This window comes from Pseudophryne corroboree, chromosome 4 (assembly GCF_028390025.1).
Source record: "Pseudophryne corroboree isolate aPseCor3 chromosome 4, aPseCor3.hap2, whole genome shotgun sequence".
In the NCBI taxonomy this organism is placed as follows: Eukaryota; Metazoa; Chordata; class Amphibia; order Anura; family Myobatrachidae; genus Pseudophryne; species Pseudophryne corroboree.
The window spans coordinates 574505539-574522181 of NC_086447.1; the positions used below are offsets into that span (position 1 = coordinate 574505539).

A 16643-nucleotide genomic window follows, 5' to 3' on the forward strand; every position below is an offset into this window, starting at 1 on the left:
TTGGGAAGACTAGCAGGATGCTGAAAGAACGTCTAAGTCAGCATCGTTCTACAATCAAAAAGAGCATTACACAGGGTGGAATTTCAAGTGACTTTTCAACCTTACCTGTTGCAAGACATTTTATGGAGGCTAAACATTCCATTAATCAACTCAAGTGTTGTATCTTGGATCAGATCCCACCACTACAAAGGGGTGGTGATCGCAACAAAATCCTTTTGCAAAGAGAACACCAATGGATTGATAGATTGCAATCATTGGCCCCGAATGGGCTTAATGAGGAATTCCGTTTAGGATGCTTCCTGTGACTCGGCAGAAGTATATACTGAGTCAATTGTTCTGGTTTAATTTTCTTAGACACCGCCGTGTGTCATGTTAATCATTTTACACCTGTCAATGCTCTCTGATTTAGTCTCTCACTCACTGGGCCAATTGGACTCTTAATTGTGTAATGGACACATAACTGCACACCGTATTGATTGATACTACCATACCACACTGGACCTCATCCGATCCCGTCCGATCTTGGCAATTAAACAGTGATGGGCCTAGTAAGTACCACATTTGGAGACAAGGTGGGAATACTAGGTGTTGTATTAAAATTATCGGTGGACGGTTCTTCTTGTGGTCATATTTACATTATCACACAGGTTGTGACACAGGTGATGATACTCACGCCATATAATACGGATAGATATGGACACGAATATCGGATACCATCTTACCACGCTGGAAATCATCCAATCTCGTCCGATCTTGGCAATTAAGCAGCGTTGGGCCCAGTCAGTACCATACTTGGAAAGGGTATGAGAATACTGGGTACGGTACCCTGAGACATGATTGTCCTATACTGATCATTTTGTATCCCCGCTGCATGCTAGACATCATCTGGTTTCCACACTGTCATGTGGTACTATACCTGTTGGATTCAATTGATCCTTTTAGCCATGATTTATTGACTCCGTTATGGTGGAGTGTAAAAATTTGCATCTATTACCGCTGAGTGACATGTCATCTTTGCCATCTTTTCTGACACTTCTCTTATATTATGCTTTAGTGGTGGTATGCTACCATCAACAATGCTCTGAGCTGCTTATTATTATTGCTGTGCAGGTTGTGCTGCAGAGTGTAAATATTGCATTCATAACCCCTGAGCGACATGTCATCCGAGCCATCCTTTATATCATGCTAATGTGGTGGTATGCTTAAATCAATATTGCTCTTAGCTGGTTATCACCATTGCCACACAGGTTGATATTGTTTGGTCTAATTGCCCTATATGTGTACATGTAATTACATTTCATTATTGAGCTGTCTGTGGTTCCGTGCCGCTGGCGCACTGTGGGGTTAAAAACTCTGCAGATGTGACTGTGTCCGGGATTACAGGCAGCAGCATTTCTATTTGCATGCCGCTGTACTTACTATACAGATCGTCCCACGCTACACTACTGTTACGCTGCTGGAGCCGGTCACTAAGGAGAGAGCCGGGTTTGTGTACCCTAGCAACGCATCACGTGCGGGCAGGAGCCAATCAGATAGCAGCTATGACGCGCTGCTTCCGGCCGTCCCGTTCGGATATTCTGGCGCCTTCTCCGCTATTTAAGATAGCTCCTGACAGAGTGACAGCTGCCCCTGATGAAGACCACCATGTGTTGAAACGGCTGTTGGGCGTACTGTAAACAGTGGGGTGTATCCTTGATGTATCCTTGATGTCTTTTCAGGATTAAAAAACCCCTTTTTTTCTTCAACTAAAACGTGAGTGCTGGTCTAATTCTTTTTTCAGCTATGGGAAAAGTGAGTGTGTATATATATATATATATATATATATATATATAGTAGTACAGTGCAGCATTTTGGTGACCAACAGTATATAGTTGTACAGTACAGTAGGCCATTGCTGTATCTTGCAGCTCCATGTCACTTCAAGTATCCATATCTGTGCTGCATTGTTGGGAGCAATATATATATATATATATATATATATATAGTAGTACAGTGCAGCATTTTGGTGACCAACAGTATATAGTTGTACAGTACAGTAGGCCATTGCTGTATCTTGCAGCTCCGTGTCACTTCAAGTATCCATATCTGTGCTGCATTGTTGTGAGCAATATATATATATATATATATATATATATATAGTAGCAAAGTGCAGCATTTTGGTGACCACCAGTATAGTAGTACAGTACAGTAGGCCACTGCTGTATCTTGCAGCTCTGTGTCACTTCTAGTATCCATATCTGTGCTACATTGTTGTGAGCAGTATATAGTAGTACAGTGCAGCATTTTGGTGACCACCAGTATATAGTAGTACAGTACAGTAGGCCATTGCTGTATATTGCAGCTCCGTGTCACTTCAAGTATCCATATCTGTGCTGCATTGTTGTGAGCAGTATATATATAGTAGTACAGTGCAGCATTTTGGTGACCACCAGTAGAGTAGTACAGTACAGTAGGCCATTGCTGTATCTTGCAGCTTTGTGTCACTTCTAGTATCCATATCTATGCTGCATTGTTGTGAGCAGTATATAGTAGTACAGTGCAGCTGTCACAACTGAGGGCCTGAGCTGACGGGAGGCAGCCTCAGTTGTAGGGGCTGAGATGTACCGGAACCTGGGAGGTTGTATCAGACCCCTGGACATGTAAGTAACATGAATTATAACTGCCCGAAGGCGTGACCACGACAACTTGGATAAAAGTCAATGATGTTTATTATGACAACTCCGCAACACAGCAGCAGTAAAAGAAAACGTAAAAGTCAGCAAAGAATAAATACAGTTCCTGGGTACTACAGGATGGCAGGAGCCACAGGGCACTGGTAGTGTGAGATAGTTCTTATGATCTTCTAGATGGAAAGTCCTTACCAGGCCCGACTGTAGCAATGGAGATAACCCAGGATTGTGCCAGCTGGTGTTCCAGGAAAAGCTGGGTTGCTGAAGATAAAACAGCTGCTGTGGATACTGGCTGGAACCAGACTGTTGTTAGCACGGAGTGGATACTGGCTGGAACCAGTTAAATAATAAATGAACTTGGGAGCGATGAAATATGAACTGAAATGTAGAACTTGAGAGCGGAGAAATAATAATACCGGTGGAGAGTGGTAAAGTGTAGAAAGGACACCGGCCCTTTAAGGGAAGCTGTACTCTGCTGGAAGCTGAGCTGGAAGCAGGTAAAGTTGTAGCTGGAAACAGATGAATCCACAATGGATTGGAGAGTCAGGCTACACCGCAGGTGGAATGCTGGTGCGGGTCTCTATGGTGGAAGTCTTGAGACAGGAGCTGGAACCTGGAAGACAATCACAGGAGAGAGACAAACAGGAACTAGGTTTGACAACCAAAGCACTGACGCCTTCCTTGCTCAGGCACAGTGTATTTATACCTGCAGCAAGGAAGGGATTGGCTAGGCAATTATGCAGATTATCAATACTGAGAACAGATTGGTGGAAATGATCAGCTGACAGAATCCAAGATGGCTGCGCCCATGCAGACACTTGGAGGGAAGTTTGGTTTGTAATCCATGTGGTAATGAAAACAGTAATGGCGGCGCCGGCCACCGGAGACAGGAGGCGCCAGGCTGACAGATGCACATCCAACCACGCGGACACAGCGGAGGCCGCGGCTGACGTAATCGCCACTCAGACACTCTGCATGCAGAAGTTCAGGGACGGCGCGGAGGCCGCGGGAGACGCCATGCCAGGTGTAATATGGCGTTTACTGTGACAGCGTCCCAGAGTGACAGGAGAGGATACAGGAATGTACACATCAGGATAACAGATGGGATCCGGTCCTGGAGCGCTGAGCCAGCCTTAGGAGGCATCTGATGGGTAAGAAATGGCGTCCAGATACCCGGATCGTGACAGCACCCCCCCTTTAGGAGTGGCCCCAGGACACTTCTTTGGCTTTTGAGGAAACTTGGAATGGAATCTCCGGACCAAGGCAGGAGCATGGACATCAGAAGCATTGGTCCATGAACGTTCCTCAGGACCATAACCCTTCCAGTCAATAAGATATTGTAGTTGACCGTAACGGTGACGTGAGTCCAGGATCTTGGCCACTTCATACTCAACGCCTTTCGGAGTTGGAGGAAGTGAGGAATGAAACCGATTCAAGATCAGCGGTTTCAACAGGGAAACATGGAATGTCCTGGGTATTTTTAAGAAGGGAGGCAACTGGAGTCTGTAAGCAACAGGATTGATGACTTGTTCAATCTTGAAAGGACCGATATAGCGAGGTGCAAACTTCATACTGGGAACTCTTAACCTCAAATTCTTCGTGGATAACCATACCCGATCACCCACCTTGAGAGCAGGAACTGCTCGACGCTTCTTATCCGCAAACTTCTTGTACCTGAACGATGCCTTGAGCAGAGCTGATCGTACGCTCTTCCAGATATTGGCAAACTGATGCAAGGTGATATCCACTGCGGGAACAGAAGTTGCTGGAAGCGGTTGGAACTCAGGGACTTTAGGGTGGAATCCAAAGTTAGTGAAGAATGGTGTTGAAGCAGATGAAGAATGATACTGGTTGTTATGACAGAACTCGGCCCAGGGAAGTAATTGAACCCAGTCATCTTGAGAGGAGGACACATAGATGCGGAGGATGGCCTCCAAGTCCTGATTCACCCTCTCGGTTTGACCATTGGTCTGAGGATGGTAAGCCGTGGAAAACTTTAGCTTGACTTGGAGGACTTGACATAAACTTCGCCAGAATTTGGCTGTGAATTGAACTCCTCGATCTGAGATAATTTCTTCAGGAAGACCGTGGAGTCGGAAGATCTCTTGTATGAATACTTGAGCCAACTTGGAAGCTGACGGAAGACCGGTGAGAGGAATGAAGTGTGCCATCTTGGTGAACCGGTCAACTACCACCCAGATGGTATTGAACTTGTTGCACATGGGTAAGTCTGTAATGAAATCCATCGACAAGTGGGTCCATGGTCGACGGGGAACGGATAGTGGAACCAGTTGCCCCGCAGGCGACTGGCGGGATACTTTATGTTGGGCACACTTTGGGCAAGATGCAATAAACTCCAAGACGTCCTTTTTCAGAGTTGGCCACCAATAGGACCTAGAGATAAACTCCAGGTGGATACCTGTATGTCCGGCAAAACGGGAAGCATGGGCCCAATGCATGAGCTTCTTCCTTAGCATCGGCTTCACAAAACTTTTCCCTGATGGGGGCGTAGAGTCCATCCCTACCGTGGAGAATGCCAACGGATTTATAATAGGATGCTTGTCTGAAGACTCTGACTCATTTTCTTGCTCCCATGAGCGGGAAAGGGCATCGGCCTTACGATTCTGAGAGCCCGGACAGAACTGGAGTTTAAAGTCGAACCTGGAAAAGAAAAGTGCCCATCTGGCCTGACGAGGGTTGAGACATTGTGCGCCCTTCAGGTATAAAAGGTTCTTGTGGTCTGTAAGTATGGTGATTGAATGAGAAGCTCCCTCCAACAGATACCTCCACTCTTCTAGAGCGAGCTTGATGGCTAGCAACTCCTGGTCGCCAATGGCATAGTTGCGCTCAGCTGGGGAGAGCTTCCGGGAGAAGAAACTGCAAGGGTGTAAATGGCCATCTTTAGCCCTCTGAGATAACACTGCTCCTACTCCAACGGAGGAGGCATCCACCTCTAAGATGAAAGGAGAGTCGATGTCAGGCTGTTTCAGAACAGGCGCAGAGATGAACCTTTGTTTTAAAAGATGAAATGCTTGCATGGCTTCTTCAGACCACTTGGACGGGTTAGCACCCTTCTTAGTGAAAGCAGTAATAGGCGCCACAATGGTGGAAAAGTCTCGTATAAACTTTCGGTAATAGTTGGCGAACCCTAAGAACCTCTGGACCCCTTTGAGGGTTAAGGGTACCGGCCAATTTTGGATTGCTTGTAGTTTCTCAGGATCCATCTCTAGTCCGGAACCGGACACAATGTACCCTAGAAACGGAATGGACTTGACTTCAAAGACGCATTTTTCTAATTTGCAATAGAGATGATTGACACGGAGACGGGACAGAACCTCTTTAACCCAAAAACGATGTTCCTCTAAATCGTTGGCAAAAATGAGGATATCGTCTAGATAGACCACGACATGACGGTATAGAATGTCTCTGAAGATCTCATTGACAAAATGCTGGAAGACAGCTGGAGCATTGCTCAATCCGAAGGGCATGACGAGGTACTCATAATGTCCGTCACGGGTGTTAAAGGCGGTCTTCCACTCGTCACCCTCACGGATCCGGATGAGATTGTATGCACCTCGCAAGTCCAGCTTTGTAAAGATGGTAGCTCCGCTAACTCTGTCAAAGAGCTCAGTAATCAGGGGTAAAGGATAACGGTTCTTGATGGTAATGTCGTTCAAACCTCTGTAGTCGATGCACGGCCGCAGACCACCATCTTTCTTTTTTACAAAAAAGAAGCCTGCGCCGGCTGGAGAAGAAGAAGGTCGAATGAACCCCTTTGCTAGGTTCTCTTTAATATATTCCTCCATAGAATGCGTCTCAGGCAGAGACAACGGATAAGTTCGGCCTCGAGGTGGAACCTTCCCTGGAACGAGATCAATCGGACAGTCCCATTCTCTATGAGGAGGAAGGATATCAGCAGAAGCTTTACTGAACACATCCGTGAAATCTTGATATGGAGGAGGTGGAACATCAGACGACCTGGGGGAGGAAGAACAGACAGGCAATACTTTAAACAAACATGTCTCAGCACAGGAGGAACCCCATGCCAGGATTTGCGTAGTCGTCCAATCAATTGTAGGATTGTGAAGACGGAGCCATGGAAGGCCCAGGACCACAGGATGTGTGGCTCTTGGAATCACTAAAAAAGAAATAAGTTCGGAATGAAGAACTCCCACTCTCAGACGAACTGGTAGAGTCCTTAAAGAAATAACTGCATCAAAAATTTTGCTGCCATCCACGGCAGTTAAAGAAATGGACGAAGGAAGTCTCTCGGTGGGTAGGGACCACCGTTTAACATAGGCTTCGGTAATAAAGTTCCCAGCTGCTCCGGAATCAAGGAGGGCAATGACGTTCCGATAACGTTGAGCAACTTGAAGCGAGACTGGGAGATTACAATCTTGAGGAGATGGAGAGGAGATCATTACTCCTAGCCGGCCCTCTCCTTGGCGAGCTAGGATTTGGAGTTTCCCGGACGTTTGGGACAGGCATTAATGGTGTGAGACGGAGCTGCACAATAGAGACAGAGAAACTCGGAGAGACGTCTTCGGCGCTCAGCAGGAGTTAAACGGGAACGGCCAAGTTGCCTGGGCTCATCTTTAGATGGTGACAGTTGACGAGGAGGAGGAGCAGAAGATTTTGGAGCAGATGATCTTCCACGCTCAGTTGCTCTCTCTCTGAAACGTAAATCAACTTTCGTGCAGAGTGAGATTAGCTCATCTAACTTAGAAGGTAAGTCTCTGGTAGCTAACTCATCTTTAATACGCTCAGATAAGCCATGCCAGAATGCAGCATACAGGGCCTCGTCGTTCCATGCCAGTTCGGATGCCAGGATCTGGAACTGTATCAGATATTGTCCTACAGTACGTGACCCCTGGCGTAAACGGAGAATCTCGGATGAAGCTGAGGTTACCCGGCCTGGCTCGTCGAAGATGCGCCTGAATGTTGACACGAAGGCAGTGTAGGAAGATAGCAGGGTGTCGGACCTCTCCCATAACGGTGATGCCCAATCAAGGGCTGAGCCACTGAGAAGAGAAATAATGTAGGCAATTTTTGTACGGTCACTGGGAAAATTGCCAGGTTGTAGCTCAAACTGAATCTCACACTGGTTGAGAAATCCCCTGCAGAATCTTGGAGATCCGTCAAATTTTGCTGGCGTTGGAAGATGAAGACGTGGAGCAGAAATGGGTAAGGTGGGTGGGGTTATAGCTGGAGTCACTGTGGTTGATGCACCAGACGCGCCTGATCGACGGAGAGTTGTCTGAATCCCATCCAGCCGAGTAGAGAGATCCTGGAGACAGCGGATGATGTGGCCCTGTGCAGCCTCCTGATGTTCTAGTCGGGCTGCAAGTTCTTGCATCGGCCTGGCCGCTTGATCCTGGTCTCCGGCTGGATTCATTAGGTCAGTGCTTACTGTCACAACTGAGGGCCTGAGCTGACGGGAGGCAGCCTCAGTTGTAGGGGCTGAGATGTACCGGAACCTGGGAGGTTGTATCAGACCCCTGGACATGTAAGTAACATGAATAATAACTGCCCGAAGGCGTGACCACGACAACTTGGATAAAAGTCAATGATGTTTATTATGACAACTCCGCAACACAGCAGCAGTAAAAGAAAACGTAAAAGTCAGCAAAGAATAAATACAGTTCCTGAGTACTACAGGATGGCAGGAGCCACAGGGCACTGGTAGTGTGAGATAGTTCTTATGATCTTCTAGATGGAAAGTCCTTACCAGGCCCGACTGTAGCAATGGAGATAACCCAGGATTGTGCCAGCTGGTGTTCCAGGAAAAGCTGGGTTGCTGAAGATAATCAGCTGCTGTGGATACTGGCTGGAACCAGACTGTTGTTAGCACGGAGTGGATACTGGCTGGAACCAGTTAAATAATAAATGAACTTGGGAGCGATGAAATATGAACTGAAATGTAGAACTTGAGAGCGGAGAAATAATAATACCGGTGGAGAGTGGTAAAGTGTAGAAAGGACACCGGCCCTTTAAGGGAAGCTGTACTCTGCTGGAAGCTGAGCTGGAAGCAGGTAAAGTTGTAGCTGGAAACAGATGAATCCACAATGGATTGGAGAGTCAGGCTACACCGCAGGTGGAATGCTGGTGCGGGTCTCTATGGTGGAAGTCTTGAGACAGGAGCTGGAACCTGGAAGACAATCACAGGAGAGAGACAAACAGGAACTAGGTTTGACAACCAAAGCACTGACGCCTTCCTTGCTCAGGCACAGTGTATTTATACCTGCAGCAAGGAAGGGATTGGCTAGGCAATTATGCAGATTATCAATACTGAGAACAGATTGGTGGAAATGATCAGCTGACAGAATCCAAGATGGCTGCGCCCATGCAGACACTTGGAGGGAAGTTTGGTTTGTAATCCATGTGGTAATGAAAACAGTAATGGCGGCGCCGGCCACCGGAGACAGGAGGCGCCAGGCTGACAGATGCACATCCAACCACGCGGACACAGCGGAGGCCGCGGCTGACGTAATCGCCACTCAGACACTCTGCATGCAGAAGTTCAGGGACGGCGGCGGAGGCCGCGGGAGACGCCATGCCAGGTGTAATATGGCGTTTACTGTGACAGCGTCCCAGAGTGACAGGAGAGGATACAGGAATGTACACATCAGGATAACAGATGGGATCCGGTCCTGGAGCGCTGAGCCAGCCTTAGGAGGCATCTGATGGGTAAGAAATGGCGTCCAGATACCCGGATCGTGACAGCAGCATTGTGGTGACCAGTATACTACAGTACAATAGTCCAGTGCTGTTCTAGCTGCTCAGTGTCAGTTCTACATAGTATCATCAGTGCTCAGTAAAATCAGTGCTCAGTATAATCAGTGATTGATCAGTATAATCAGTTCTCAGTATAAATCAGTGCGCTGTTAGACGTGCGCCCGTTTTCCGCCATTAGTGCATTGGGATTTAGACAATTGATGAAGTTATTGTGTCCCCGGTACAAAATCCCATCTAGATTCCACTTCACTAGGCAGGCGATAGCGAGATTTTACCAATTAATATCAATGATTTATAATTAATTATTAATTACAGTGATCTTGCCAAATGAGTCCAGTGATTTTGTCATTTTCTTCCAGTGATTTGGACCAATAATACCACTGATTACAACGAATAATTCCTGTGATTTTGTCATTTTCTTCCAGTGATTTGGACCAATAATACCATTGATTAGAACGAATAATTCCTGTGATATTGAGGTGTTTGGGTCGCTTAGCTTAGCCATCCAGCGGCCACAGTGCACCTCTTTTTCTCTTTTCTTTGCATTATGTGCTGTTTGGGGACTATTTTTTTAAGTGCCATCCTGTCTGACACTGCAGTTCCACTCCTAGATGGGCCAGGTGTTTGTGCCGCCCTCTTGGGTCGCTTAGCTTAGTCATCCAGCGACCTCGGTGCAAATTTTAGGATTAAAAATAGTATTGTGAGGTGTTCAGAATAGACTGGAAATGAGTGGAAATTATGGTTATTGAGGTTAATAATACTATAGGCTCAAAATTACCCCCAAATTCTATGATTTAAGCTGTTTTTGAGGGGTTTTCGAAAAAAAACACCCGAATCCAAAATACACCGTAATCCGACAAAAAATTTTAAGGGAGGTTTTGCCAAAACGCGTCCGAATCCAAAACACGGCCGCAAACCGAATCCAAAACCAAAACACAAAACCCGAAAAATTTCCGGTGCACATCTCTAGTTATATATACTATGTTTTTATAGTTATATATATAACAATATATGCAATCAGGTAGTCGCCACCTACAGGGGGAGGGGGTATTTGCTGTGCAGGTGTGCGATCGCAAGTGCAGAGAGCTGCACAAACAAAAGTTTGTGCAGTCTCTGCACAGACCAGGACTTACTCTTCCAGTGCGATGATCGGGGCTGGAGCTGACATCAGAAACCCTCCCTCCAAACGCCTCGTCCCTCCTATGTTTTTTCCAGACACTCCTCTAAAACGGTCAGTTGCCACCCACAAACGTTCCTCTTCCTGTCAATCACCTTGCGATTGCCCGTGCGATCGCTTTGTTTGCACCATTCCGTTGCTGCCCGGCGCTGCAAACTGACGCACCTGCGCATTGCGGTGCACACGCATGCGCAGTTCACACCCGATCGGTATACAAGATATTTTGTGTGTGGCCCTGGAATATTCACTGGAAGTGTTAAGCGGCCCCCCCAGCTGAAATAATTACCCACCCCTGCACTATAGTGTGGCATAATTTGAACTGGGAGTGTTATAATATGAACTAAGTACACAGTATGTCATAATGTGAATTGGGGTCACAGTGTTGGTTAATGTGTACTGATGGCCCTACAATGAACTACGGCATTACTATGGTTCATAAAATAAACTAGGACACTAGTATGGGGCATAACATTAACTAAGGCACTACTATGGTTCAGAAAATTAACGAGGGCACTATTATGAAAATTAACTATTTCTGTGGATTGGTGTCTTTAGAAGCATTATGACAGGGCTTCCTTCAAAATGTTGCTATGGGTCCCACAAAGGTCTGGCTACGCTCCTGCTTCTTGGTATATGTTATATTTACAGGAAATCTGACATGTTCATTTGACTATGTGTTACATCCATCTTACTGTGGGCAGGATGTACTAAGGCTGCGTACTAGGGGGGTCATTCCGAGTTGATCGCTAGCTGCCATTGTTCGCAGCGCAGCGATCAGGCTAAAAATCGTCATTTCTGCGCATGCGTACGGGCCGCAGTGCGCACGCGCGACGTACTTTCACAAAAAACTATGCAGTTTCACACAAGACCGAGCGACTCTTTTCCGTTGCTCTGTTGATCGGTGAGTGATTGACAGGAAGTGCGTGTTTCTGGGTGGTAACTGAGCGTTTTCCGGGAGTGTGCTAAAAAATGCAGGCGTGTCAGGTAAAAACACAGGCGTGTCCTGGGAAACGGGGGAGTGGCTTGCCGAACGCAGGGCGTGTTTGTGACGTCAAAGCAGGAAATAAGTAGACTGAAGTGATCGCAAGGAAGGAGTAGGTGTGCAGCCACTCTGAAACTGCTTGAAAAAATTTCAGCACTGTTCTGCTAACCTTTCGTTCACACTTCTGCTAAGCTAAGATACACTCCCAGAGGGCGGCGGCCTAGCGTTTGCACTGCTGCTAAAATCAGCTAGCGAGCGATCAACTCGGAATGAGGGCCTATATTCCGCCAAACATTGCAATGATACTAATCACATATGTATTAACATATGCGATTAGTATTGCAAAGGATAGCTCTCCCGAAAAGAGTTGCTCTTTGTGAAGCTGGGACTTCCGTACTTTGGCCCCCGGAGGTCCACTGCGCATGTGCAGAGGGACGTGGCAGTTGCGGGGTGTACTGCGATTGGATCCCTTTTAGGAAGAAGCCTAAAGGCTTCTATCGGATATACTGGGGAGATTGCGAACATTGAGAAAAGAAGCCCATAGGCTTCTATAGGGTAACATCAACAAAACCTGGCGTTACCCTCCGCATCAGAAACTTGGGGTCTCAAGGTTAGTACATATGAAAAAGCCACATTTTTCTTTTAGTACATCCCGCCCTGTATGTCATATCCATCTTGTTACGTGTTATATCCATTTCACTATGTTATATCCATCTTGTTACAGGTTATATCCATCTTGCTATATGTTATATCCATCTTGCTATATATCATATCCACATTGCTTTATGTCAAATCCATCTCACTAAATATTATATCCATTTCACGGTATGTCATATCCAGAAAGCTGTAATTTTGAATTGAAAGGCCTCTCCTATGTTCTTAGTAGTACAAGGGTTACCACTATTGGAGAGAAGGTTTACAGTCAAAGGCTATGATTTTAAGTAGTTTGCCTTAAAAAAAATAAGATTTTACTTACCGATAAATCTATTTCTCGTAGTCCGTAGTGGATGCTGGGGACTCCGTCAGGACCATGGGGATTAGCGGCTCCGCAGGAGACAGGGCACAAAAATAAAGCTTTAGGATCAGGTGGTGTGCACTGGCTCCTCCCCCTATGACCCTCCTCCAAGCCTCAGTTAGGATACTGTGCCCGGACGAGCGTACACAATAAGGAAGGATTTTGAATCCCGGGTAAGACTCATACCAGCCACACCAATCACACTGTACAACTTGTGATCTGAACCCAGTTAACAGTATGACAACGTAGGAGCCTCTGAACAGACGGCTCACAACAAGAACAACCCGATTTTTTTGTAACAATAACTATGTACAAGTATTGCAGACAATCCGCACTTGGGATGGGCGCCCAGCATCCACTACGGACTACGAGAAATAGATTTATCGGTAAGTAAAATCTTATTTTCTCTAACGTCCTAGTGGATGCTGGGGACTCCGTCAGGTCCATGGGGATTATACCAAAGCTCCCAAACGGGCGGGAGAGTGCGGATGACTCTGCAGCACCGAATGAGAGAACTCCAGGTCCTCTTTAGCCAGGGTATCAAATTTGTAGAATTTTACAAACGTGTTCTCCCCCGACCACGTAGCTGCTCGGCAGAGTTGTAATGCCGAGACCCCTCGGGCAGCCGCCCAAGATGAGCCCACCTTCCTTGTGGAATGGGCCTTGACAGATTTAGGCTGTGGCAGGCCTGCCACAGAATGTGCAAGTTGAATTGTGCTACAAATCCAACGAGCAATCGTCTGCTTAGAAGCAGGAGCACCCAGCTTGTTGGGTGCATACAGTATAAACAGCGAGTCAGATTTTCTGACTCCAGCCGTCCTTGAAATATATATTTTCAATGCCCTGACAACGTCCAGCAACTTGGAATCCTCCAAATCGCTAGTAGCCGCAGGCACCACAATAGGCTGGTTCAGGTGAAACGCTGACACCACCTTAGGCAGAAAATGAGGACGAGTCCGCAGTTCTGCCCTGTCCGAATGGAAAATCAGATATGGGCTTTTATACGATAAAGCCGCCAATTCTGACACTCTCCTGGCTGAAGCCAGAGCCAGTAGCATGGTTACTTTCCATGTAAGATATTTCAAATCCGCCGATTTGAGTGGCTCAAACCAATGGGATTTGAGAAAATCCAAAACTACATTAAGGTCCCACGGAGCCACTGGGGGCACAACCGGGGGCTGTATATGTAGTACTCCTTTTACAAAAGTCTGGACTTCAGGAACTGAAGCCAATTCTTTCTGGAAGAAAATCGACAGGGCCGAAATTTGAACCTTAATGGACCCCAACTTGAGGCCCATAGACAATCCTGTTTGCAGGAAATGTAGGAATCGACCCAATTGAAATTCCTCCGTGGGGGCCTTCCTGGCCTCACACCACGCAACATATTTTCTCCAAATGCGGTGATAATGTTGTGCAGTCACCTCCTTCCTGGCTTTAACCAGTGTAGGAATGACCTCTTCTGGAATGCCTTTTTCCCTTAGAATTCGGCGTTCAACCGCCACGCCGTCAAACGCAGCCGCGGTAAGTCTTGGAATAGACACGGTCCCTGCTGAATCAGGTCCCGTCTTAGAGGTAGAGGCCACGGATTTTCCGTGAGCATCTCCTGAAGTTCCGGGTACCAAGTTCTTCTTGGCCAATCCGGAGCCACGAGTATCGTTCTTACTCCCCTTTGCCGTATAATTCTCAGTACTTTGGGTATGAGAGGCAGAGGAGGAAACACATACACTGACTGGAACACCCACGGTGTTACCAGAGCGTCCACAGCTATTGCCTGAGGGTCTCTTGACCTGGCGCAATACCTGTCCAGTTTTTTGTTGAGGCGAGACGCCATCATATCCACCTTTGGTTTTTCCCAACGGTTCACAATCATGTGGAAGACTTCTGGATGAAGTCCCCACTCTCCCGGGTGGAGATCGTGTCTGCTGAGGAAGTCTGCTTCCCAGTTGTCCACTCCCGGAATGAACACTGCTGACAGTGCTATCACATGATCTTCCGCCCAGCGAAGAATCCTTGCAGCTTCTGCCATTGGTCTCCTGCTTCTTGTGCCGCCCTGTCTGTTTACGTGGGCGACTGCCGTGATGTTGTCTGACTGGATCAACACCGGCTGACCCCGAAGCAGGGGTTTTGCCAGGCTTAGAGCATTGTAAATCGCTCTTAGCTCCAGTATATTTATGTGAAGAGACATCTCCAGGCTTGACCATACTCCCTGGAAGTTTCTTCCCTGTGTGACCGCTCCCCAGCCTCTCAGACTGGCATCCGTGGTCACCAGGACCCAGTCCTGTATGCCGAATCTGTGGCCTTCTAACAGATGAGCACTCTGCAACCACCACAGAAGAGACACCCTTGTCCGTGGCGATAAGGTTATCCGCTGATGCATCTGCAGATGCGATCCGGACCATTTGTCCAGCAGATCCCACTGAAAAGTTTGTGCGTGGAATCTGCCGAATGGGATTGCTTCGTAAGAAGCCACCATCTTTCCCAGGACTCTTGTGCATTGATGCACAGACACTTTTCCTGGTTTTAGGAGGTTCCTGACAAGTTCGGATAACTCCTTGGCTTTCTCCTCCGGAAGAAACACCTTTTTCTGAACCGTGTCCAGAATCATTCCCAGGAACAGCAGACGTGTTGTCGGGGTCAACTGAGATTTTGGGAAATTCAGAATCCACCCGTGTTGTTGCAGCACTACTTGGGTTAGTGCTACTCCGTCCTCCAGCTGTTCTCTGGACCTTGCCCTTATCAGGAGATCGTCCAAGTAAGGGATAATTAATACGCCTCTTCTTCGCAGAAGAATCATCATTTCGGCCATTACCTTGGTAAAGACCCGAGGTGCCGTGGACAATCCAAACGGCAGCGTCTGAAACTGATAATGACAGTTTTGCACCACGAACCTGAGGTACCCTTGATGTGAAGGGCAAATTGGGACATGCAGGTAAGCATCTTTTATGTCCAGGGACACCATAAAGTCCCCTCCTTCCAGATTCGCTATCACTGCTCTGAGTGATTCCATCTTGAACTTGAATTTTTGTATGTACAGGTTCAAAGATTTCAGATTTAGAGTAGGTCTTACCGAGCCGTCCGGCTTCGGTACCACAAATAGCGTGGAGTAATACCCCTTTCCCTGTTGTAGGAGGGGTACCTTGACTATCACCTGCTGAGAAAACAGCTTGTGAATGGCTTCCAATACCGTCGCCCTGTCTGAGGGAGACGTTGGCAAAGCAGACTTTAGGAACCGGCGAGGGGGAGACTTCTCGAATTCCAACCTGTAACCCTGAGATACTACCTGCAGGATCCAGGGGTCCACCTGTGAGCAAGCCCACTGCGCGCTGAAATTCTTGAGTCGACCCCCCACCGCTCCTGAGTCCGCTTGTAAAGCCCCAGCGTCATGCTGAGGGCTTTGCAGAACCCGCGGAGGGCTTCTGTTCCTGGGAAGGGGCTGCTTGCTGCCCTCTCTTACCCTTTCCTCTGCCTCGGGGCAGATATGACTGTCCTTTTGCCCGCTTGTTCTTATAGGACCGAAAGGACTGCGGTTGAAAAGACGGTGTCTTTTTCTGTTGGGAGGGGGTCTGAGGTAAAAAAGTGGATTTCCCGGCAGTTGCCGTGGCCACCAAATCCGATAGACCGACGCCAAATAATTCCTCCCCTTTATACGGCAATACTTCCATATGCCGTTTGGAATCCGCATCACCTGACCACTGTCGTGTCCATAAACTTCTTCTGGCAGATATGGACATCGCACTTACTCTCGATGCCAGAGTGCAAATATCCCTCTGAGCATCTCGCATATAAAGAAAAGCATCCTTTAATTGCTCTAAAGTCTGTAAAATACTGTCCCTATCCAGGGTATCAATATTTTCAGTCAGGGAATCCGACCAGACCACTCCAGCACTGCACATCCAGGCTGAGGCGATGGCTGGTCGCAGTATAACACCAGTATGTGTGTATATACTTTTTAGAGTAGTTTCCAGCCTCCTATCAGCTGGATCCTTGAGGGCGGCCGTATCAGGAGACGATAACGCCACTTGTTTTGATAAGCGTGTGAGCGCCTTATCCACCTTAGGGGGTGTT

General features: G+C 47.3%; 1 protein-coding gene and 1 pseudogene across 2 annotated transcripts in view; both read left to right on the top strand.

Moving 5' to 3' along the window:
• Window positions 1–16643, top strand: part of FUCA2 (alpha-L-fucosidase 2) — a 237734-nt gene that overhangs the window by 62256 nt on the left and 158835 nt on the right. The gene's annotated exons all lie outside the window — the stretch shown is intronic.
• Window positions 478–597, top strand: LOC134912175 (5S ribosomal RNA; annotated as a pseudogene).